This window comes from Saccopteryx leptura, chromosome 5, assembly GCF_036850995.1.
Source record: "Saccopteryx leptura isolate mSacLep1 chromosome 5, mSacLep1_pri_phased_curated, whole genome shotgun sequence".
Taxonomy (NCBI): Eukaryota; Metazoa; Chordata; class Mammalia; order Chiroptera; family Emballonuridae; genus Saccopteryx; species Saccopteryx leptura.
In genome coordinates this window covers 159,297,066-159,317,892 of record NC_089507.1, presented here as the reverse complement: position 1 = coordinate 159,317,892, position 20,827 = coordinate 159,297,066, and the positions used below count along the sequence as shown (strand labels likewise).

The 20,827-nt window shown below is 44.5% G+C and overlaps 1 protein-coding gene across 2 annotated transcripts in view; it reads right to left on the bottom strand.

Annotated features, from left to right (window-relative positions):
• KLHL29 (kelch like family member 29) overlaps window positions 1-20,827 on the bottom strand; it is a 300,305-nt gene that overhangs the window by 278,371 nt on the left and 1,107 nt on the right. The window lies entirely within an intron of this gene.

Here is a 20,827-nt window from a genome sequence, read left to right as displayed (position 1 = left end):
TTTTGTCCGCTCCCCTGGACTAGAAGTGCCTTAGCAGGGGTATGCACGGCCATGCTTTGTTCACCATTTTTATCCACGCTACGGTGCCTGGCACATAGCAGATGTATTTAATACAGACTTATTGAATGTATGGTTACATAAACAATCTCGAGTTGAAGCAAATTTAATGTTCTTCTTAGCTCATGTAACCAAATGGTTGGCTCTTCACTCAGAAGTGAGGGACTGGGAGGCAGGGAGTGCTCAGGATGGAGGAGGGTGGGGGCCGGGGAGACCCTGGTTCTGTCAGAGACACACCACGAAGGGTGGGGCCTCGGAGCCTGGAAAGCAAGCAGAAGCTTACAGAGCGGACTGCTGAGGCCTGTGGTTTCCCTGTGTTTATGCCCCTTTACTGCCCTGGCGCTGACTCAGCCAGCGCACGGTGGAGGACACACAGGAAGTCCCCACCCCCTGGGGAAGCACCACCTCTGGAAGCCAGAACACAGCAGCAGCACCAAGAGGACTATGGCCAGCGGCAGGCACGACAATCTGGATGAACCCTCACAGGGTACACCTCTGGCTCTGACCTCTTCCTTGGGCGAGAGCCAGGCTCATACATTGAACTGCCTGCCTGCCACCACTGCTGTGTCTCAGGAGCCCCCACACCTAGTCCTAAACAAAATCTAGCATCTCGAACAGATGACCCCCTCCCAGCGATCCCAACACCATCAATGGCAGCACCTTGTCCATCTGGTTCCTTAGACTAGAAATCTAGGTGTCATCTGTTGGACATCCCTCTCTGTTACTTCCCCATGTCTACCCTGCCACTGGGGCCCGACAACTCCACTTTTTATACAACTCAAACTCCTTTGCCTCTCCCCACCTGCACCATCACCTCGTGCCCTGCAGCGGTCGACTCTCACCTGGACACCGGCTAGCCCCTCCTCCTTCCTTAGTAGTCTTCAGAAGGGTCCCACATGGCAGCCAGCACCATCTCTTCAAAAATACCATTTCCTTGCTTAGAGACCATCAAAGTCAGTCAGTGCTCTTGCAATAAAGACAGAGGTCCTAACTGTGGCCAGTAAGACCCTGCACAGCCTCTCCTTGTCCCCAGACTCCTCCTGGACGATGCAGCCCCTTGCATCCTCAGCTCCAGCCACCCTGGCCGTCTCTCCTTTCCCTGAACAGGCTGTGCTCGCTCCCATTAGGGTTACAGGACACCTGTGCCCTCTGCCCGCAATGCACGATCCCTTCCCATTAAATCCTGAGACCAACCACTCCTTCATAGCTAAGATCAGTCATTCCTATCCCTGGAATCCAAGCTGGAGGCTCGGCTCCCTGTGACAGCACAGCATGCTTTCTATCTGAACTCTGGCAAACATCTGCCTTCTCCACAGCTGTGAGCTCACTGAGGGAGAGAACCAGGCGCGTCCTTGCTCACCGTGGGGTTCCGGTGCCCAGCACACTGGGGCTAGCTCTGGGCACACCAAAGACACTGAGAGTGGTTGGATCACAAATAATGGATTTGGGTTTCATTGAGGGAAGAGGCCTTGCCTGCCAGTGTGGCTTCACAGGAGACAGTTACAGCACAGGGGACTTGCTGATGGCAACCTGTTCTTTCTGGGGAAGATTTTCAAGTGGGAGAGAAACAACCTTCCCAAACTGGCATAAAAGCAGAGTTGTCTAACGGAGGAAATGCACACCCATCGGTACATTCACAAGCCTTCTGTGTGGGGACAAGGGGAGATCCCGCCCCAACCCCCAGCCATATGCTCGGGAGAATCAGGGTAGGAGAAATCCTTTTCTTCCCTGAAATGGACGGAAAGCCAGCACATGAGCCCGGTACAGCTGCTGAGAGCGACGCCTAGACATTATGGTTATAGTTCCAGTCGGCCGTCCGCTTCTCTTTGCTCACTTTAAGGGGTTGTTGTCATGCGGTGAATGGAAACCTTGAGTGTCCTTCAGGGCTCAACAAAAGGGCAAATGGTTTCTGACTGTTTCTTCACATTCAAGTTTGTATGGCTGTGAGGGTACATCTGGGTGAAATTAAACCACATCAATAATAGTTAGCTCTACCCAAATAGTCTGGGACAGATGTCCGGAAGTCCAGAGCTAGCCCCTCACTTTTTCTTTATGGCTGGCCCCTCCCACCCTTCCCACAAAGCAGAGCTGTGAGCCTCACACTCATGTTTCAGAACCGCACCCTTCCGCGCGTCAGAGCCTCCGCAGCTATCACCATCGCTTTGGGACAGGCCGACACACAGGCATGGCATTCTGAGATCACGCCCCTGAAATAAGTCATATTTACCGGGACTCAGGCTTAGCATCAGACATTTCCTTGACATGGATATATGAGACAACGGGATGCTATTTTCCTCCAAATTAATAAAGAGTCTTAAAAGTGATCATATGGGCTGTCCCAGACACTGCTGGTTGTACATACATCCTTTTGGTAAGAGGATCAGCATGTTTTAAAAGCCTTAAAATAATTCTATTCATAAGCAAGTTCAGTTACCTGGCAAGGTACAAATTAAATACATAAAAAATGATCACCTTTCTTATTCATCAGTAATAACTCATTAGAAAATGAAATTGGACAGAAAGATCTCTATCTACACGTAGCATCGAGGAATGAAGTTTCTGAGAACAGTAAAGAGCTGATATGCAGAAAACCACAAGTGTTTACAGAGAGATATGAAAGTAAACTTAAAGAAACAGAAAGAGAGAGAGAGAGAGAGAGAGTAAATTGAACATCATATTCTTGAATAAGAAGACTCACTATTATGGTGAGGATGTCAATTCTTTATGCATCAATTTATAAATACTTATCTAATTCATATGAATATCATGTAAAAAAGAAAGTCAACCAAAGATTTTTCTAGTTTGGCCAGAGATTCTAAGGTTCATCCAGGCTATTAGATATGTCAGAGATAGTAGCTAAAAACATTTTGGAAAATAGTAATAATGATGATGATCTGTAGTGCCAACCTTTAAAACAAAATATCATTATATTTATGTGGTATATAGACCAGGTTAGAGAGAAACATGCCCCAGCTTGTATGAGAATTTAGTGTGAGAGAGAAGTAACTTTTCAAACCAGGGAGGAAGAAAGACCATTCAATAAACAGAACTGGAAGAATTACTTTAACTATGAAGAAAAAAGTTAAATTCCTACCTTACATCTTCCGAACAAAATGAAGTAACTTAGAACTGGATAAAAAGTTGAATCTGGCCTGACCTGTGGTGGCGCAGTGGATAAAGCATTGACCTGGAAATGCTGAGGTCGCCGGTTCGAAACCCTGGGCTTGCCTGGTCAAGGCACATATGGGAGTTGATGCTTCCAGCTCCTCCCCCCTTCTCTCTCTCCTCTCTCTCCCTCCCTCTCTCTCTCTCTCTCTCCTCTCTAAAAATGAATAAATAAAATAAAAATAAAATTAAAAAAAAAAAAAAAAGTTGAATCTGTAAAACGAAATCATCAAACAAGTAGAAGAAAATGTAAATGAACAAATATCTAAAAGTTGGGCTAGGAGAGGATTTTTGAAGCACAAAAAACGAGAGGAAACATCAAAGTAAAAAGGCTGATAAATAGCAAATTAAAGGCTTCTGTCCAACCGCAGAACCATAAAAGAATTTAAAAGACAAATGGCAAACTGGGAAAAACATTTCTAACATTACATCAAAAGGTTAATATCCTCTTATGCATAAAGAGCTCTCACAAATCAATAAGAAAAAGATGAATATAAATAGAAAAAACAGGCAAAGGACAGGAATGTCAATAAACACAGAAACAAATGCTCTGGCCCACTGGTAATCAAGGGAGGGCAAACTGAGACCACGAGACACTATTATTCATTTGTCCAACAGTCTAAGATATGTTTAAAAATTATAATAGGTAAGACTGTGGCATATGGGTGTTCATGTGCTATTTGTGGGAGAGGGAACAGAACAGGCTTTCTGGGGGCAATGTGTCGATACAGGTCAATGTTTTCAGTATGTTTGTCCCTAGATCCGATTTGGTAGTACCAGTTCTAGGAATTGATCCCAAGGAAATAATCCAAAAGGTCTGCAGATATTTATGCCCAACAATATTTGATTGTGATGTTATTTATAATAGCAAATCACTGAATCACCTCCATATTCTACAATAAGGAGTGAGTGAAATTAAATGTGGCACATTAATATAACAGAATGAAATATAGCCTTTTAAGATCATGTTTCTGAATATATATTGACAATAGGAAATCAACACAAGGTTAAGAGAAATAAAAGCAGGTGACAAAATTTTATATGTAAATATATATGAGAGAGAACAATCCCAATTCTGCTAAAGTGATAAAAATAGATTCTAAAATGTTAATTGTTTTTATCTTACAGTGATGACAGTAGGCATGATTTCCCTGTTAAAAATTTCCATAGAGATTACTCTTATAACTAGAAAGTTATAAAAATTTTAAAACATCAAGCCTTGATAATTCTATTTCTAGAACTCTATCCAAAACATTCTCTCATGTAACTATCACCACCCCATTGGCTGGTGCTGTTATGGCCACGTGACATGAGAAAGATGAGGCCCGATGGACAATGTAATGGGCCTGATGTGACCCTCAGAGCTGGATCTTGTCAGATCTGACACCAAAATTATGATCCAAATAATACATGAGAACACTCACCAGAATATTAGAGTAGGAAAAAAAAGAGACACCTAATGGGAATGGCTGAGTAAGCCAAACTGCGGGCCCAATGGACTATCGGCATAAAGAAGTGATGTTTAAGAATCGTTTTCTTTTTTTTTTTTTTAATTTTATTTATTCATTTCAGAGAGGAGAGAGAAAGGGAGAGAGACACAGAGGGAGAGAGAGAGGAGAGAGAGACAGAAAGAGCAGGTGGGGAGGAGCTGGAAGCATCAACTCCCATATGTGCCTTGACCAGGCAAGCCCAGGGTTTCAAACCGGCGACCTCAGCATTTCCAGGTCGACGCTTCATCCACTGCGCCACCACAGGTCAGGCCAAGAATCGTTCTCAATGACAGAGGAAAGTCTTCTAAAGTTTAAAAAAAAAAAAAAAAAGACACAAAATTTCATATATAACATGGCCCCAGTTATTGTAAAAATACAAAATAAATAAATAAATAAAATGGAAGACTTGAAGACAAGATGATAAAGTATTAACATTGGCTACCTCTCGGTGGTAGTCAACCTGGTCCCTACCCCCTACTAGTGGGCGTTCCAGCTTTCATGGTGGGCAGTAGTGGAGCAACCAAAGTATAAATAAAAATATAGATTTAACTATAGTAAGTTGTTTTATAAAAATTTATTCTGCCAAACTTAGTGAAAATCCAACATAAAGTACTTGGTAAGTAATTATTATTATTATATGCTTTAACTTGCTGTAATTCTGCTTTATAAATTTTATAAAGTAAAGTTACTTCCCTACTTTATAAATCACCATTACTGTGGAACCGGTGGGCGATTAGAAAAGTTTACTACTAACAGAGAAACAAAAGTGGGCGGTAGGTATAAAAAGGTTGACTACCCTGCTCCAGATAATAGTTTGTTAAAAATTATTATATTGTTATGCCTGAAAATATTACACAATAGATGGGTATTGCTTTTATTACCAAAAAATGTTCCTATTAACTTAAGAAAAAAAAAAATGAACATATCACCCCTCATAATCCATTATCCTGTTCTTTATACCTACCCATCCTTTAAGGCCAAGTTGAAGGCACACCTCCCCTATGAAGCCCTCTTTGGTTTGCCCAGCCCATATTGTTCTGACCTTCCAAAACATGTCTTCATAGTAGAGCTTTGACTCTTGGCTTGAGAAAATGTCACATAGGTTTCTAAAGCCACCATAACTTCTTGGGGTAGACTCCCCTCCAAGTATTCTAGAACCCCAGGGTGGGGAGTATAACACTGTCTGCTCTTGTGTTTTGTTATGTCAGGCTATGAGGTGGGCAGGCCTGTGGAACTGGTGCTCACAGAGCCACCACTACTGTACCTTCTGTAGCTTGGTCCTCATGGTCAGGGAAAGTGAGGACAAGTATCATGAGCAGGACAAGCCCGTGATCAAGTTCTCAAAGTCCATGGAAAATCAGAAAACTAAAAGGGTATGTAGGAGTTTTCCAAACCACCACATTTATTCAACTGTCTTATATTCTGTGATTATATCCTTCCTACTCCTTGTTGTTAAAATTGTCCTTGTTTTTTTGAAATGATTGGGTGAAGAGTAGGTGGTAATTTAAAAATGCTATTTAACAAACAAATGATGGGCAGCTCCATGTTGCTGCCCCCAATGTCATCACGTTTCATGGTCCGTAAGATAGTAAACAGTGCAACTAACTTTTCTGAAGCAAAGAGAGGCGTCTATAGGATTTATAACATTTGTAATCCAAATAGTGTTAGTGCTGATTAAATAAAGCTAGACTATATTATTCTTTAGAGAAGTATTCCTAACTACCCCAATCCCAAGTAACTACCTCTTTCCTTTGCCCACACAGCATTTATAACGATCTAGATGACACTCCAGTTTCTAGTTGTTTTCTTTTTATGCTGTCTCCCTTGGAGAATGGGTGTTCCTTGAGCACAGGGTCTTAGCCTGGCTCACCATGGCGCATAGTTGTAGGTGCCAAATAAATATCTGTTAAATAAATAAAGGAAGGGACTGGCAGCTGGGTTCTTTGTATTGGAGGATTTGAGCCAGAGTCCTAAAACATTAGCAAATCAAATCTGTGCCGAAGTCACTGATGGGTAATACCAGTTCTAGGAATGAATTCTAGCTACGTACACTACGTACCAGCTACATACTAGCATGTGGTATCTTGTATCTAGGGAGAAATAAAACAACAGGAAAACTCTGGTAAAGGTTTCCTTTGGTGCCCAGTCATTCTGGGAATAAGACATTAAACAGAGGAAGCACAGTGAGCAGAATTCCTGGCCAGTAGCACTGGCTCACGTGCACCAGCAGAACACAGGAAGTGAAAGCATACGTACAACTCAGTTGCAAGTGGCTCTCCGTCCCCTGCTTCTGATTAACACTCTTTCCCCTGGCCTCCCAGCTTCTCTTTAGCAAACAAATCGTTTTTACTGTAGTTGATGAGAAAATGCCCTCTTGTGGGCGTGACAGTGGACCACCTTGGTAGTATCAGAGATTTTCTGAAAATGTGGTTATTTAAGAGGATTTCTTTGTTAGATTAAAAAATATATTTTTTGAACATCAACCCTTTGTTGAAGCAAAAGTACATTTTCTAAAAAGCCAAACAGTCCTCGATTCACTCCTGTCTCACTTAGCAATTAAAGTTCTGATGATCTTAAACAGCGTCCTCGCAAAGATAATTATTCTCCTTCCTAAACTTCTGTATGATTTGCTAATGAGTAGGTGACTTTTCTTCTTTTTTTTTTTAAATTATCCTCAAAATATGCCTCCTTTTTGCTCCCTGAGATTCACAGGCAGCAACTGAAAAAAGAAATAAAATTATGTAAGATGAGCTTGTAATCACCAGCATTTCACAAGAAGCGAAATGTATTTCACTGTGGCTGAGAAACAGAAAGTTTCTTCCACACTTCAAACCTGTATCAGAGGTAAAGCCTTTTATTAAAATGCAATTCTCTCCACGACAACAGCCTCTGGCAAGACTACCAAGGGAGACCATCACAGAAGTCTTGCTGCAGAGACACAGGTCCCCAAGGCGCAGGGAACGCTCCTGAGAAAGAGGAGCAAAGTCCCCAGCATCTTGGGAGGACTCTGCTCACAGCCGTCCACACCCCTCTGGCCAGGCCCCTTTGCACCTGGGCATGAGCTCGCACACTCTTGAGCACACACACACAGAGCAATTTGCGTTCCTCCCTTTCTCACTCCTTTGTGTTGTGTATTGTCATCATCATCATTAAATAGTAATTGATTCAGGGCGATGATAAAAAAAAAACTTCGCCCTGCTTTGCAGGACCTGGTTAATTGCGATCTTTCCCGGGGATGTAATATACAGGTACAAGCGACCACTTGGGGGCACAGTTATAGGAGAAGGCTGCCTCTGCCTGCAACAAGGCAGGCTTTAAAGGACAGCCGGTCCCCTGCTTTAGCTTTGCTACCTTTAAGAAGAAAGTGCCCCCCCGGCCCCGCCCTCAGTCTTGGAACCTGCAGGAGCCCCAGAATGAAAGCGAACCCTGAGAGAATTGTTCCTTTAAGGCGAGTCTGAGATTCGCAGTGAAGGATATTAGATATGGAATTATGTGAAACTATTTTGTTCTTTCCTCCCCTTTAAAAACTAGTCTATTTGAAGACAATTTCTTCTGCATTTTGGCCTGTCCTTTCCACATTGTCATCGGGTTGCGTGGCACGGGCACAAACACACTGCAGGGGCCTAATTAACCGTCATTACGGTTAAATTTCTTCTCCTTGCTAAACAAGTTTTCATCCTGTCTGTTATGAAAAAAATGTTGATTATTTTTTAAAACCCAGAGAATTTGAAAGTAGAAATATGACTACTGCTAACCTTATGGCATATTTTCAGTTTTTCCATGTTCTTGTGTGTTACATACTTGACATCATAATGCCTACATTCCTGATTTCTTCTAACTAACCACGCTCCCTTCTTACACACTAGCCTCTCTCAAAACACCAGGCTCATGTTAAAGTAAGTTACTTTGAAAATTTTGTTCTCAATCTCCAAGGAAGCGTTTGGTATTTTTCCTCGTGGCTTCCTGCCCAGAGGAAGGGCCAGGGAAGGTTTTCAGGCCACCTTTTATTTGCCCCCCCCCCCCACCATGCCCAAACACGCGTCCACAGACAGGCTTTCCCAAGGCAAACCCAGCCAGGTGGTTCACAGATGGCAGAGGGAGAAACACACCCAGGGGCTAGGGCAAGGGAAAGAAAGAGGATCGGGGGACACAGGCAAAACCTGGGAGCCAAATACAAGCTGGGCTCTCCCCAAAAGACCCCCCCCCCCCAAGGCCCAAGAACTTAAGATGAGCACACAGGTTAGTGTCCTGGAGAGATTTGTGTCTGGTGTGCTGTAAAAATGGAGCAATGATTGTCTTGTGGTGGGTCGGGTTTAGATGCAGTTATTTCACATCCTGGTGAAGGCATCACTTATCTAGTCACACATTAAAAAAAAAAAAAAAATCATCCCTACTTGCATTTGACAATAAGCAACACACAGAGAGAGAAAATTCTCCCGGGAATTCACTATTCCATCCAGAACAGCTTGAAGCAGCATCAGGACCACCGGAGTGGATTCTTCACCCAGAGCCCTCACTCCCCCCTCCTCGCAGGGTCCGTGATGCTCTTCCCGTGTTCAAGGATTTGTGAGTCCGGTCCCAACCCTGCCTCTGCCTGTCAAGTTTTAGGTGCTGCTCCCCTCCTCTGGGCCTGGCTTGCTCACACTGTGACATGTGCCTAGCGCTGGCCTAGGCCCTTAGAGGAAAGTCATCAAAGGACTAGAAACAAATGGTGAGGAGGTCAATTCCCCCAGAAGTACCAGGTTAGCGGGCGACCCTATGAAGCAGGTGCGTGGAGAACATGGGTCAGGTCGTCCCTGCAGGTGGGGCTCTCGCTGGGGGAAGCTGTAAAAGACAGGCAGGACCCACACGGGGCACAGAGATGTCTGAGCCTTCTAGAGAAGAAAGAGGGACAGGGGAAGCAAGACTGGTCTCAGCCTGGCCAGAGAGTGGCTCCTTGGAGCCAGCGGACAGTCCTTCTGTCAACTTGTCCTCTTCCTACTCTCCGGTCACAACAGGGACGCAGTTCCCGGGGTCCTTGGCGGGCAGGTGTGTCTCCTTGGGCCTTGACTTGCTGAGAGGGATTCCACACTTCACTCCATTCCTCCGTCCCATGAGCATCAACACTGTGGGCTCTGTCGAGGGTGCCAAGCACAGTAGTCACCGGGCTCAGGTACCCCAGCCCTGCCACTGAACTCTCTGAGAGGTGACTCAGAGCAAGGCATCTTTTAGACGTCACTGCACAGCCCCAAGCTGGGTCCTCTAGTCACCTCTCACAGGGGAGAGGAAATTGTTAGCTGTGTTAACTTGTGAGCTGGGGACTTGGGACGGCCACCAGGGATGCAGAGGGATGCTGAATGGAGGGAGGGAGACCATCGTAAGTCCACTTACCCTTGAGGGTCCTACAAATCCTCCCTGCTCTGTGGGGCTTCCCTGTGACCATGGCCCACCCTGGCCAGGCTCCCTGTATCTCCACTGCTTTCCAGGGTACAGCAACAGTCTGAGTTGTCACACACACTCTCTCCACTTGTATCGTCGACGTCATGCGATGAGGCATTGCCCAGGAATGTGGAAACAGGGGAGACAACTGAATTCAGCTTTCACACAGATGGATTCTGTCTGAGTTCCTGGAAGGCAAGGACCACCCTTCCACCCCCAGCCCCTAGCAGGCCTGTTCCTGGCAGGACACAGCTCAGCAAAGCTATTATTTGTTGTTATGTTCCAAGAGATGAAGTAACTTGTCTACGGTCTCACCATGTGCAGGTGGCCCTGCGAGGGTGTTGAGCCCAGATCTAGCCGGCAGTGAACGTCATGGCTCAGAACACAGACCTCACTATTCCCCGAGACAAGACACTGCCCAGAAATGTGGAGATGGGGACCCTGGTCTCAGAGTCAGACAGGCGCCTCACCGGAGACCACCACAACAGCGTGTAAAGTATCCGTAGGGAGAGACTAATGCTCCTGCTTCTGTTTCAGACTCAAGGTGTTAACATGGTTACAGAAAGAACAGGTCAGCCAGCCCAGAGGTTCCAAAGCAGAGAGGAAGGGACTGAGACAGGGGATGGCCACCCTAGTCCTGTCCCAAGGGGATGGCACTCTGCCCCCAGCCCACCACGGGCATCCAGTCAATTCTGTGGGTGGCCATCTGAGCAGGAGATGGCACAGACCCAGCTTGTGATGCTGACCTTTTGGACCATGGAGCACTTCATCTCCCCAGTGCAGCCTCCTGATAGACAGTCAGCTTCCAGGGTGACGTGCCTTCAGGGGAGAAATCTGCTCAGCAGCAGCACATGTATCTGGCTCACTGGATGCCATATTTTTAGTGTCAGTCACCAAAACACCATTACCTGGAGACCATTCAACTCTGTGTATGCTGCCCGTCAAGCAGGACAACCCCCGGCACAGAGAAGTTGCATGCCAACCCCACCCTGCAGGGCACTTCCAGTTGGCCAGCTAACATCCTCTCTCACTTCAGGCTGTCTCCAAACACAGTGCCACCGTGTCCGTCCACAGGAGAACGGACACACACTGTGTGGAGCATGCCATGGACTACTACTGAGCAATAAAGAACCAGCTATGGAGACATGCGTCAACACGGATTCATGGCAGACACGGTTCACTGAGGGAAACCAGCCGAACATTCTGTTTATATGGAAGTCAACAGCAGGCAAAGCTAACCTATGCTGACGGACCTCAGAAAGCAGTTGGGGACAGGGGGGGGGGGGGGGATTGCTTGGAGAGGTCACAAAGAAACTTTCTGGGGCGATGGAAATGTTTTATGTTTTGTTTTGGATGGTGGCTACACAGGTGTATACAATTATCAAGGCTCAGTGCCCTGAACACTTAAGACTGTGATTCCACCTCAAATAAAACAAATACACACAGCGTCTAGCACAGGGTTAGGTACGCAGCAAGAGCTCCATAAGAGTTGTTGAACTGTTTAAGAAATGCCTTCTTCTCCCCCTTAAGCAAATTATTTAAAAAATTAGAACTGGTTTAGGACATGCTTAAACGCTTTTTTTCCCTGTGGCAAAACACATGACATAAAACATATCATTTTAACCGTTTAAGGGTACAGTTCAGCAGCACTAGGTATGTTCACATTGTTGTGCAACCGTCACCACCATCCGTGGCCAGAACCTCCCCCTCAAACACATTCTACTTTGTCTTGATGAATTTGATGACTTTCAGTACCTCTCATATGTAGCATCCTACAATAGTCTCTTTTTGTGTGTGACTGGTTTATTCCACTTAGCATAATGCCAACGTTCATCCACGTTGCTGCACGTTTCAGAACTTCCTTCCTTTTTGAAAGCTAGATATTAGTCCATTGTATGTACATGGCACATTTTATTTATCCATTCATCCACTGATGAATACTTGGGTCACGTCCACATTTTGGCCCTTGTGAATAATGCTGCTATGAACATGGGCCTATAAATACCTATTCAAGTCCTTGCTATCACTTCTTTTGGGTGCACACCCAGAGTAGAATTGCTGGATCCTATGGTAATTGTGAGTTTACTTTTTCTGAGGAACTGCCATACTGTGTTCTATAGCGGTTACACAATTTTACATCCCATGAGCAGCATATAAGGGTTCCCGTTTCTCCACATCCCCACTGACACTTGTTATTTTATGTTTGTTTCTACAATAGTCATCCTAATGATGTAAAGGGGTAGCTCACTGTGCTTGTTATTTGTATTTCTCTAATGATCAGTGTGGTGTTGAGCATCTTTTCATATGCTTATTAGTTATTGGTGGATCTTCATTAGAGAAATGTCCATTCAAGTCCTTTGCCCATTTTTTAATCAGGCTGTTTGTTGTTGAATTGGAAGTAAATTCATTTTAACTGTAACGTTGTGCAGGACTGAGAACAGTCTTGCCCTCCACGCTGTTCCATGCTCAGTCCCTAGATGTCAATCTCACATCCCCTACCGGGGTTCCCACGCCCAGTGGCCCACTGGTCACCTGCAGCACGGGAACACAGTCAGACAGCAACTGCTCTCTCCTTTTCCTAAGACCAAGGAGACTATATCTGACCTGGACGTCTATTCCAGATATCAACAAAATGTTTCTGAAGACCAGAAAGCCTGGGAGACACACTTAGAATGAAAGCTGCTGACAGTGACAGCTCTCAAATTGTGACTTTGCAGTTTGGTGAGTGCCCACCTCACCCCAGCAGCCTCCCCCAAGAATTCTCACCAGCAGAGATGGCTTTGTGCAGTTTCTGCGGAAGCGAGGAGATGGGCTTTATGTTCCTAAGTGGGAACCTGAGCGGGGCGGTGGCGCTGGAATGCCGTCCTCACTGGGGGTGCAGAGCGTGGGGACAGGCAGGCACTGCCATCGAGAAGCCGGCGCTGGGCCCTTGCCATGGGGTGACAGGCTGTGTGTCTTTACAGTGAGGCAGTAGCTGAAGCAGCTTCCCTTCTAGTCTCTACAGCTGCCACGACCTTCCCCTAGGTCCCACTTGCTGGTGCCTTCCAAGTCACACCATTCACATCCCCTTCCTCCAGGGAGCCCCGTGGGCCCTGCACCACCAGACTTCCCCTTCAGATAGCTGAGGCCAGGCGGGAGATGTTCTATCAGCTCACAAGAGAGGTGGTGACTTCTGCGAAGCACGGCTTCTGTAAAAACCATTTTTCTCTTCTGGGGTGGAAAGAAGGAAATTTTAAATCTCAGTGCCTCTGGTTGTGGAGAAAGGCAGCTTCCTCATGTCACGTGAAGCACCCCAGGTGCTCCTTCTCTTTGCGATGTGCTCCCTCTCTTTCTTTGCGATGTGCTGCCGTGGATCGGTAGATTAAGAAGCTTTGGCACTTCCACTAGCACACCTAGGCTTCAGCAAGAAATATGTTCCTTTCACAGTTTGAATATTATTCAAGTTGTGATGATTAAAGCTGCTTGGAACAGCATGAACCGAATAGATTACAGCAGTCCTCCTACAGCAGGCTCTTCGTGAGCTAGATCGGACACACACACACACACACACACACACACACACACACACCCCGTCCATGCCACCTCCAGGTCTCACCTACCCAACTTCCAATGCATTGCTTATACTTCCCAAATTCTGTGGCTCTTGCTTTTGGTTCAGAAAGCCAGAATCAGAAAGTGATCATCTTCTGTTTTTTCACATCAACCAAACAAGCCAATTCAATGGCCAAATAACACACCCCAAAACGAACAAGTTAATTCAGTGGCAAGAAAAACCTACCCAGACCTCAAGAGGTCAGAACTGTGCAGAAGTAAGATCAATGTGGGTGTGAGGTTCCTGAGCTTAGACCCAATGCTCTCTCTCAGCATCAGGGAGACTCCCGGGGATACAGACAAGTGCAAGGTGGGCACCCCTGCTCACGGCTCACCTCAAATGGCCATGGTGTTGTGGGCAGGACAGACCACACAGTGATCCTAGCTTTTGTTTGTCACAGCACGACAGAGTCCCTTGTCTCTCTTCACTCCCCTGAGACAAGACAACCCGCCTGGGGTTCTGAGTTTTGCAGGGATGCATTAAGAAGAAGGAAGCCTGACCTGTGGTGGCGCAGTGGATAAAGCGTTGACCTGGAAATGCTGAGGTCGCCGGTTCGAAACCCTGGGCTTGCCTGGTCAAGGCACATATGGGAGTTGATGCTTCCAGCTCCTCCCCCCTTCTCTCTCTTTGTCTCTCCCTCTCCTCTCTAAAATGAATAAATAAAAAAATTAAAAAAAAAAAAAGAAGAAGGAAGCCTCACCCTGATTTTACCTTTAGGGTAGAAACAAGCTGGGAGGGGGGTGGGTGAGGCTGGGCAGGCAGGACACAGTAGCGGATGTGCCAGCCCAGGGACAGCTGCCCCTCTGCATTGTCACCTCACCCAGCATTTTCTGTGCTGTCACTCAGTTACGGGTTTGATCACAACCACTGTAAGCATGGCTTTCTCACTGTGAGGTTCAGACTGGGGAAGTCACGACTTGGCTGAATGAGAGTTGGAAGAGTTAAAAGAGGGAGCAAACACATCTTTGTGAGGTCTGCTCTAAGCTTTATTCATAACTCGTACCCTTCTCCAAAAAACAAAACAAAACAGACAAACACCCGACCAATCTAAAGAATAAATACAAGACTGAAGTAGGAAAATACAGTGATCCTGCTTGTTCATATTGGTTCGTACAATTTCTAGGCGCTTCATTTTATTTAAGACAACGCCCTTGTGAAATACCAAAAATTTAAAAAATCTTAGGGAGGACGACACCTTACAAGTAAGCGTGATCTGAAGGACGGACTTCGTGTCGACTATCAAATTGTCAAATACATTCAGGTTATCACCGGAATGAAGAAGCTCCAAGGAAATTAGTCTTCAAAGTCTCAAGTCATAAATCCTAGAAGATTCCATTTAGATTAGTTAGAATTCATCAACAAGCATATTTAACAGATATATGGCCAAATGTAGCATCTAAAATTCTGCACAATGAAAAACCATGAATAGTTAAGTACATAGCCAGGGAGTGAAAAAAATAAAACCCAAAATATAGGCTTTGAGGTCTATTACCCGATGCTGTCTCTGGACACCAAGCTATCCAGGCAAACATTTTTTGCTAAATAGGTTTGTGCCAGGCACTGTGCTAGGTACTAGGGATTCAAGAGAGCCCAGGTCAGTCCTTAGTCATCCCTGGGCATCCTCCATCCTGCCTACGAGGGTTCTATTCTTCATTTGCTACTAATTTATTACAGTGCTCCATGTGGAAATAGATGCCGTTCAAGCATCTAAAAGTTTTTCTCATTAGCTTTCTAGGAACCAGAGTAAATGTAAGTAGCCGGGCAAGCCCAAAAGTATGATGAATGTTGGTCAGACCCGGTAAATATTTTATTTAAGCTCACCTTCTCTCTATGTTAATGTTAACTGGCATAGGCAAGGCAGTATCAGGCACATAACAGGCAATGTGAGGTGGTGCCAATGCACTGAGACCCAGTCTGGAGTGTTAGAAACAAACACACACACACACACACACACACACACACACACATCTAAAGAGATATCTGCACACCCTTGTTCACACACACACACACACACACACACGAAAAAATGGCCAGACTGGCAGCTGATGGATCTGGGTTCAAACCCAGTTGTATAATGTGGCAAGACTGGTGGCCTCAGGCCAGTTGATTATCTTTCTGAGTCTCATCTTCACTTGTAAAATGTGGATTATCCCTACCTTGCAGAGTTGCCTCAAGGATTAGAGTTAATATATGTAAAGTACTAAAATAGAGTGGGCAGCCATAACTGGGAGCTTTTATTATTATTATTGTTGTTGTTGTTGGGGCTTGATACAGGTTTGGTGATTGAATAATAGGTGGATTAGCTGAACTCTAGAATCCACTTCAATTTTAAAATTATGATACTAAAAACAGAATTAAAAGTCCATGTCAAATCCACTCAAGGATATTTTGAACTATTGCAACTGTGATGCAAATCTCTTATGCATTTTAGAATAAGTACCGATAATGAGACTCAGACTACAGTGTATACACATTCGGCATTCCATGAAAATGTTTACGATCCAATTGAACAGGATGGGTGTCTACAGCTTCTGAGATCTCCAGGGTTGCTGCTGCCTCTTCTATGACTGTGACTTAAGCTCTCCTTTCTAGAGCACTTTCTAGGGCACTGCTCCAGGCCAGATACTGTAACACAGGTTTTATTGGGGTTATTGCAACCACAGTTATTACCTCCATTTCCATAAAAACAAAACAAAACAAAACTGAAGCTCACTGAGATCAAGGATCTTTCCAAGGTCACACAGCTAGCAGGCACCGGAGATTGAACTTGAACTCTGACATGAAGCCCCTGCCTTTGCCCGCTCTGCAATATGGTAGGCACTTCGGCAAGCCCGAAAAGCAACGCATGAGAGACTGGAGAGATTTGCAAGGAAATGTACGCCCAGAAAAAGTAGAACAAATGTCAGTTACATCTGTGACTGTGCATCCTTTATCTGTGGTCTGTTGACAGCATTTTCATCAAATCTCTTAAATAACAGATCAACAAATACAGTAAATGTAAAAAGTATTAGAATACAGCAACCCCACTTCTGGGTATATACCCAAAAGAATTGAAAGCAGGCCCTCGAAGAGATATCTGCACACCCATGTTCATAAACTTCTAAGAGTCCGCTTATATGAGGCAGCTAAAGAAGTCAAGTTCATAAAGGAAAGTTGAACGGCGTTGCTGGGGTCTTGGTGAGAGGGAATTGCGCAGCTAGTGGTCAATGGTTTCAGTTTGCATGGTAAAATAATTCTGGAGATCCCTTCCTTGCACAACAACGTGAACATTCACCCTACTGAACTGTATAATACTTAAAATAGTAAAGGTGGTTAATTTTATGTTTATGTGGGCTTTTAAACCACAACTTAAAGAAATAAAAGTGGCAGGATATATATTTGTGTGTGTGTGTGGGTATATATATATATATATCTATAGATAGATAGATAGATAGATATCTTTAAAAGAGTCCATGATTTAAAAATTTCAAAACTCTATAAAGTAATTAGAAACAATTAATTATATATTTATAATATAATTGTAAAATAATTATAAATGCCTTAAAATATTTGGGGAGTTGATGTCATGGCCCAAATGCGATCCTGTAATGTAATAATCCTCAACCATTCCTGTTCTAGTAGTTTCCCAATCCTCGTTGAAGGTTGCAGATTAAGAGTCTCTGAACCCTTTGAATTTTATGCATACATCCTCCCACAGGAAATGAGAAATTTCCCCCTCCTCACCCTAGAGGAGGAAATGTCCCGAGATAATCAAGTTCATCCCATGAATAACTGTGCTGAAAGTGATCAACTTCCTTCATCTCAATTTGCAGCTTCATTGTCCCTGTTTTCAAGTGATTTCGTTGAAGAAAGTACAGAATACCTTTCTGACCAAGAACTTTGGGAAAGGAAGCATGTATGTGGCCGCCGTAGGCAGACACAGAGTCTGCTTCTGGAGAGGTCCTGGTCTCAGTGTTTCTGATCCAATGAGCAGGTAGAGAATTCAGACACATTTTCCCTTCTTCACCAAAATTATGACGAACATTTCTACGCTAAAATTACTTTAAATGAAAATACTTTCCAGAGATTGTTAGCAATATTGCATATTAGAAAGTGACCCCTAATTTCCTGAGAAATAAGAAATGAGTTCTGCACAAACAGCAAATATTCTTCTAGCTTTAAACACTTGGGTCTACAGGTGACATTTCTGTCTGCCAAGAGAGTTTGTGTTCTCTCGTCATCCTACATGGTCTTTGCCTTGGTGTGTTTTCAACTGCTGCAACCACTGGCCAGATTTTCTTATTCACATATTTCTCCCCCACCCCCCAAGTAGACACTTAGTTGACTGATTATAGAATCACAAGGTTGCTAATAATTCCATTTCTCCATCTGACTTTGAACTTAAGTGTTCCAATTACTTCGCCTGATTCTAACATGCCAGTAGCGTACTGATGCTCACCTTCATATTTCTGAAGAATACAGGGTGTGATTAGCATGGGCTTGCATCATTAGAAAGCAAAGTTGAAAGCAGGTGAGCAAATCATCACTCACTTTAAGCAAAACTGCCTGTTCAGTGAACTTACAAGGTTACTATGATCCTAGGGATGCACTATTCTGTGACTAAATGTATACTGCATTTGAAAATTCTGGTGCTCCAGACCTTCCGTCTTTGACTACTACTGGGAAATAAAAGATCCTAGAAGAACAGGCCCATTCTAATAAACTAAAGTCCTAAAATCTGTTTGAGTCAGATATAAAAAAGTCCTTGAATCACACGGGCTTGGGAAAAAGAAGAAGAAGGAGGAGGGGGGGGGGAGGAGGAGGAGGAGGAGGAGAAGAAGAAGAGGAGGAGGAGGAAGAAGAAGAAAAGAAAACAAGGAAGAAAGAAATGAGAAACATTAGTCAGTTCTGCTGGATTGGATTGACGTCGCCGGGCCATAAAGCGAGACAGCTTTACCATAAGCCGGCAGGAAGAAAGAAAATACCCGTGTGTGTGTGTGTGTGTGTGTTCACACGCACGTGCACACATATCAAATAAGATGCTAAAAAATTACATTAGCACCAGTGGTGTTATTTGGGTCTATTAAAAAATTTAACCCCTTTATAACTGTGTGTAACAAGGAATAGAGTAAACTTTTGAGAACTAGAAGGGGAAATAGAAAACGCATTAAGTGGGAATGATTTGCAGCCAAATCGATAATTAAAAGAAAAATAGATGACACAACTGAGATTGATGCCAAAGATTTGTAAGGTTGGCTAAGTAAACAAAGATGGAATGGATCACCATGGAAATACATGAATATTGAAATAGACAAGATTTGAATAGACTAATGATATGCCTCACTTAGACTGACAGGTGTGGATAACAACTGTAACACTCAATCCACAGCAACATCCACACTTCTAACATGTTTATTCCTAGAAAACAGATGCTGGATTTAAAGGGTTCGTTTAATAAGAGCTTAAAAGCGAAATATGTTTCTTTATCTTAAAGAAACTGACTCAGTTCTCAACTACTTGAAATACAAGAAAGGTTTTATTCATTTGCTTTCTGGATATGAGGAGCTGCAGTTAGCAGAAGTCATCCTCTTGGGCTCTACAAGTCTTTGTTCCAATAAACCTTCCACAAAACTGAATTCGCAGCCTTGCTTATCTTCCACACTGAGTACTTGAAGTATGACCACCACTCATTAGAAACATAATTAAAAAGACACAACACGAGATTCCTCCCCCCACCACATACAGATGAAAACCAATAACCCTTAATCTATTTGTTACCATGGCTACCATAGGATATTTTATTTCAGTACAACTCTAGGTATTTTGTTTGGATTGCTGCTTGCAGATGAAAGTTAGAGACTTACAAATTTCTGTTAACTGCTACAAATGGAGAGAAGGCATAGAAGAAAACGTTTTTCTTAATCACGGACAAATATGGCTTATTAGATGCTTGTGCAGAAAAGTTATTAAAATGGGTTAAATGCATCAGCCCATAAACCAATTTAAATGCCATTAAATTCATATAGAGTTTAAGGGTACATATGCTAATAGTCCTCTAATTTTACAGCAGAATAATAAATCAAATGCACCCAGAACAATCTGTGGGTCCAAGTCTATATTCATAAGTGGCACACCTGTAAAAACACCTAGAATACATGACTTACTCAAATACATCCATACCACCCAGCGTGTAAAGTATTCACCTATGTGTTATCAGATGTTTTGACCAGTGTCAGGATGAACAATCTATAAAATTGTTCACGATCCTTCCCCCAAAAGAGTGAGAAAGTTAGCTTTACACACCCCCAATGTAATTTTTTATTACATCAGGAATGATGCTAATGAACTCTGATACCATTCGTCCTAAACTGAAATAAATCCTTAACTCTGCCCTTCCAGGGCTGAGTTAGAGATCAGACCAAAGGGAGAACTCTGTAGTGAGTAGACAGATGACTTTTAAGAGACTGAAATTAGGATAAAGGCAGCTGTAAACAGGACAGACCTGTCACTGCAAGAGGATTCCAAATCCCACCGTAACTTGGTTGACTCGAGTTGGAGCCGCAAGCAGTGGAGCCTGAATGTCCCTGAGCTGACGAAGTGGAAGTTTGGCGGGCAGCAGCAGCTCCGCGTCCTCAGCGGTGCGGTCCCTCCAGCGCCAAGGTCTCGCCTAATGCTACATAAATACCTGCGTCCACGATTCGCCCGGGGCGCGCCGTGGCGCAAGCACCGTAGGGAGCGAGAAGAGCGTTTGCAGAGCAGCAGCGATGGCAGAGGCGGCGGCTCCTCACCCATCAGCATCCCTGGGGACCTGCCGGAGGACCCGCCAACAGATTGTGACTACTGTTGGGTTCCAGAGCCTAGGAATGACAACTGGCTTCACAGCAGGCGGACCCAGGCATCTGAGACTCGCTCTTTGCCCCCATCCCCTCCTCCGTGACGACCGCAGCAGACTAGCAGCGTGTCCCCGCCTTCCCCAGCCAGCGCAGACTCGACCTGCCCCGGGAGCTGCCTCGAGCCTACGCTTCTCGGTGAGCGCGCCCCGTCCCCCGGGGCTGGGGGTCGGGGCTGCCCGGAGTCCTCACGCGAGCTACGACCGACCGCAGACAACCCTCAGCGCACTCCAGGC